The sequence below is a fragment of the Bidens hawaiensis genome, unplaced genomic scaffold, assembly GCF_021521415.1.
Source record: "Bidens hawaiensis isolate Kalapana, Puna unplaced genomic scaffold, B.hawaiensis_p1.1 tig00002935_1, whole genome shotgun sequence".
In the NCBI taxonomy this organism is placed as follows: Eukaryota; Viridiplantae; Streptophyta; class Magnoliopsida; order Asterales; family Asteraceae; genus Bidens; species Bidens hawaiensis.
In genome coordinates, this window is record NW_027491158.1 from 793982 (window position 1) to 799981 (window position 6000).

Here is a 6000-nt window from a genome sequence, read left to right on the forward strand (position 1 = left end):
AACTGGTTAACGGGTTCACCTCTATTCTTAGCTAGATGTTGACTTGTGTCAATAGGAGTTCTAGCTACATTAGAGTCATTCGCATTAAACTTCTCAAGAATTTTGCTCACGTAGTGAGATTGACTTAAAACAAGCCCATTTTGGGTTCATGTGATTTTAACTCCCAGAATCACATCCGCAAAACCCATGTCTTTCATGTAAAATCTTGCTTTTAGCATGTTCCTTGTGGACGTTATGATTTTGTCATCACTTCCAACAATGAGCATATCATTTACGTATAGACACAGAATGACATGTCCATCGGATGTGTCCTTCACGTATACACATTTGTCACATTGATTGATTTTGAACCCAACATCAAGCATGACATGAACAAACCTTTGGTGCCATTGTTTAGGAGCTTGTTTCAATCCATACATATATGTCACAAGTTTACGCACTTTCTTTTCTTGCCTAATGGCTATGAAGCCTTCAGGTTGTTCCATGCAAATCTCTTCCTCCAGATTTCCATTCAAGAAAGTTGTTTTTACATCCATTTGGTGAACTTCCAAGTTTCTAATGGCAGCAATGGCAAGAACCAACCTGATAGAGGTTATTCGCGTAACTGGCGAATACGTATCAAAGTAATCTAAACCTTCTCGTTGTTTATATCCTTTGATCACCAACCTTGCCTTATACTTATCGATGGTGCCATCAGGTTTCATCTTCTTCTTAAAGATTCATCGATATCCTAGTGGTTTACATCCTTGAGGAAGATCCACTAGTTCCCATGTATGATTTTGTAAGATAGAATCTATCTCACATTTGATGGCCTCCCTCCACTGAGGTCCTTCTGCGGAATTCACCGCTTGTTGGTACGTTTGAGGTTCCTTTTCTACCATGTCGGTAAGGAAGTCAGGGCCAAAGGATTTTTCAGTCCTTTGCCGTTTACTCTTTTGATTTCAACCTCCTTTGCCTCAGATTGTTCCCGAGGTTCATCTCTTGTACCCTCGTTCTCTGGAATTGTTTCCTCAACCGGTCTATAATAGCTCGGTTTTCCGTTATCCAAACATGGGAACATATGTTCAAACCATGATGCATCCTTTGGTTCTATAATAGTGCTATTGTTTATTCCAGGGTTCTTGGAATCATGCACAAGAAATCGAAATGCACCACCAAGACTGGTATATCCTATAAAATACACAATCACTGTTTTGGGTCCTATTAGTAGGCGTTTCGGTGGAGTCACCACTACCTTGGCTAAGCACCCCCACACTCGCAAGTATTTATATGATGGTTTATTTCCCGTCCATAATTCATATGGCGTTATATTTTTCTTCTTATTGGGTATCGTGTTCAAGACATAATTCGCCGATAAGATTACTCCCCCCCCCCACATGTCTGGGATTACCCCATAACTTATCATCATGGCATTCATCATTTCTTTCAAAGTTCGGTTTTTACGTTCCGCTATGCCATTTGATTAAGGAGAGTAAGGAGACGTGAGTTCATGTATAATTCCTTCTTTTCCACAAGTCAACAAAAGGTGAAACATATTCACATCCTCGGTCACTCCTTACTCTTTTGATTTTCCGATTTAGTTGATTCTCAACTTCGACTTTAAATAAGATAAACTTATCAATAGCCTCGTCCTTACTCTTAAGTAAGTAAACATAGCAATACCTTGTACTATCATCAATGAACATGATGAAGTACTTGTTCCCACCACGAGTAGGAATTGCTTTTAGATTACAAACATCAGGGTGAATCATCTCGAGGGGTTCGATGAATCGTTCAATCTTTTTGAATGACGATCTCGTTTGTTTTGCTTCAACGCAAGTTTAACATTTATTATTTGAGTCGATATCGAATGTTGGTATACATTTAAGTTTAATCAAACGCCGAATGAAATTAAAATTAACATGACCTAGTCTACCATGCCAAACATTAAAAGACTCAAGCATATAAGCAGAACTAGCAGCGTTTTCATTCATTACATTAAACACAGTTAAATTCAACTTGAACATACCATTGAGGGCATAGCCCTTACCAACATACTAACCATTTTTGGTCAACACGACCTTATCCGAATCAATCACCATTTTGAAACCAAACTTGTTCAACTGCCACCCCGACACAAGATTCTTACGAATTTCTGGAACATACAACACATTTGACAAAGTGAGTTCCTTTCCCGAAGTCATCTTCAAAACCACATTCCCCTCACCTTTGACTTTGGCTGTGGCGGAGTTTCCCATAAATACCTTTTCTCCATTAGTCACCTCCTTGAAAGTGCTAAAAAGACTTTTATCAAAGCACACATGACAGGTAGCCCCCGTATCAACCCACCAATATTTGTTATTTTGCCCAACCAAGTTAACTTCAGTAACTATAATCAAGAGGTCCGTGACCACAACAACAAGGTTATTAACCTCACGAACCATGTCCACTTGTCGAGCATTTTTTTTGGAAGCTTGCATTCATTAGCCCTATGGCATTGCTTTCCACAATTATAACATGTTCCTTGGAACTTCTTTTTCTTCCCAACTCCCCCCTTAGGACCAAGGTTGAAGCTTTTCTCATGATTCTTCTTTCCACCGTTCTTATTACCCTTTGAAGTTTGACCATGTTCAACAACATTGGCCTTTGCTGTTCCGGGACCATCAATTCTTTTTAGTGCAATTTTGTTATCTTCTTCAATACGAAGACGAACAACAAGATCTTCAATGGTCATCTCCTTTCGCTTATGCTTGAGATAATTCTTGAAATCGACCCAACTTGGGGATAGCTTTTCAATAATAGCAGCAAGTTGGAATGTCTCGCTAAGCGACATTCCTTCCTCATGAATATCATGAAGAATAACTTGCAACTCTTGGACTTGGCTTACGACAATTTTTGAGTCTATCATTTTAAAGTCCAAGAACTTAGCCACCACGAATTTCTTAGTACCGACATCTTACGTTTTGCATTTGCGGTCCAAAGACTCCAATAATTCTTTGGCAGTCTTGGCCTTACAATACACATTATAGAGTGCATCCACCATGCCATTCAAAACATAATTCCGGCACAAGAAATCCGAATGATTCCAAACCTGAACCTCGCTAAATGATTGCGCATCCATTGTCCCTTCATGAACTTGGGGAACGGTTTCAGTCAAGAACCTCGCGAGGTTCAAAGTGGTCAGATAAAAGAATATATTTTGTCGCCACTGTTTGAAATTCACACCAGTGAACTTTTCTGGTTTCTCAGCATGAGACGTGACTGCATTAGGCAGCGGAGCAACCAAACCGGTTGTGACAGCAACATCGGAAGTCATGATTGTAGAGACGGCAGTAGTCATGGGCTGGGATTCCATTATGTAACGAAATCATAAGAATAATAAGTAATCTGTTTAAGTTTGTTTATTCTTGTATAATAAAATCCGAAAAATAAAGAGTTTGACACATTAAAGTGTAATAATATTCAAATAATGGTCATTAGTGCAGAGTTGCAACTGGAAATAATAATCATTTATCATTTGCACCCCCTGGGCGCGGATAGGATTTGTGATAAAACATGTCTTAAAGATTCAAATGAGTGGTAAAGACTCTACCTTATATATCACTCTTTATTTTGTTTCCACTCCGATATGGGACAACTTTCACCACTTCTTATTAAGGCTTCATTCATACACTTTCACATAAAACATCCAATAATCAATATTATTAGTCGAAAGATTTCCGACAATTTCTATGTCGAATTTGTACTATTAACCGAAATTATCATCCATTAAAAACATATATATATATATATATATATATATATATAAAGTATATATTAATTCAATTCGATAGTAATATATTAAACACGTAGACATGGTTACGTTTAGTTTAAGAAGTGACTCCATGCCACATACCCACACACAAGGTTTACTTTATGGTTACTAGTATTGTCATAACATATGCCTACCACTCAAACCTTTGTACTCTTTTCAACCGAAAGTAGAATCCAGACATGCGACAGGTCACAAAATCAAAATCTTATTTGTCTCCATAGAATTTGGATTATTAATATAAGCAATCCGAGTCATTATTTAAAGATTAATTTAAGAGTTAGATTTCTTAAAAAGAAAGAGTTAGGATCAATCATTGATATAAGCCCTACGTATTTATATAGCATGATATCCATATATTACACGGGTAATTATCAAATATATTTATTTAATAATTATATGGTTTTTTTCATTTTTGAACGGCCAATGAATCTTCCGAATGAGTTACTGGCTAAATTCATTGGGATACACTGATCTTTCGATTATGAGAAATCCCTCGTCTAAGGCCACTGCCCGTGAAAACTCACCCGAAGACATGACAATGCGGCGAGATAAAACTTCAGTTCAAGGATCCAACTAGTAAACGAAGCATTCTCGCCTAGTATCTCATAATATCCCGGTGCAACCAAAACTAAATGTTTGAAGGACATAAATTAAACACGGGTCACATAAAACACCAGTCTCTCTCCTAACACCCTTCCACCAACTCATTAGCTTTAATTATATGCTTTACTTTGGAATACAAGAACACATTTAACTAATGTCTAAAAAATTCTTAAAAAACCAAATAAATAAATAAAATATTACCAACCATGGTTCTAGCCGGAGGCAGCAGAACAACTTCCAAAGACCAAGCTAATGCAGTTGTGTTTAGAGTTAAAATAATAAGCTCTTCATCTCGTTAGGCATGAATGGTGAAACTTAACAGGAGACGCATAAATGTATTACATGTTAATGCATGGTCTAATGGATAGGAATAGTAATTTCTTAAGATAAAATTATCTTTCACGATCTTTAGTTAAAGCGGCTTTGATGGAGGGGATGTTGGTAATTTTAGTGTTATCGACATGTATTTTTGTATATTGGATTAACTCGTCGACCGAGAAAATAACGTTATAGATTAAACAAGTTAGGTGACATGAAAGTGCGAACTCGTTTAAAACACTTTGTTATTCGGTTTTTATACTTGGCTTTAAGTAATTATCTACTTGAGCTTAGATGTAGCAGGGGAGAGAGGTGTTGCCTCTCGGCCTCATCTAAAACATGTTAGGAGATCTTAGTATATGGGTTGTCGTCAAACTTAGTATATGAAATAGTATATGAAAGGCATGATTATGGTTGTTTTTATGACTTAAAATGACACAATATGTTTCCTTGACTAGGATAAATCATGTTATGTTGACTTTAACGTCTCTTCAGGCTAGGATTATATGGTTCAACCTGATAGATTGCTCAATTGTTGTATAAAGTGAATCACATATATTAAAAATCTCATGAAATCCTTCAGATCGTACCGTGTTGTATCTCATCAAGTTTCTTAATAAATATAAATCGTTACAAAATTTCCATGCATATAGTAACTTCTAAGGTTACCCAGCCTACTACACAACACATAATTGAAACCAAACCATTCAACGAAAACTATAAGACCCGGTTCTTGAACCAAGTGTTTATTAGTTTTCCTTATCGACTTTGGTTTTTGCAAACTAATAAAAATCAAATTGTAAATTTTGTTTTCATAAAATTGATTTTTTTCTTCTTTGCCTATTTGCTGAAATTATAGTTATAGGCATTAAATGCAAATTATTGTGCTGGACTTCCAAGTGTCCGATAATGCGCATTAATTTTTGACATAAATAGTGATCCAAAGTTGACTTGTTAATTTGCGAAAGTATAGTTAATTCTTGGTAGTCTTAATTTGTGAAAGTATAGTTAATTCTTGGTTGTCTCTCCGTTTAATGGAATGAACAACGGAATGGAATGGACGTGGTAATGGAATGGACAAAGGAATTGAATGAGTTATTACCATTCCAATGAAATGTTTGGTTACCACATGAGAATAAAATGAATTATTATTTTGTATTGTTGGTAGGTAAGAAAAAAATAAAATTAAAATAGTAGTGAGTGATGGTGGGAGCGGTGGCGGTAACAGTGGAGGTGGTGGTGGCGGTAACAGTGGAGGTGGTGGTGGGCAGCGGTGACGGTGGGCG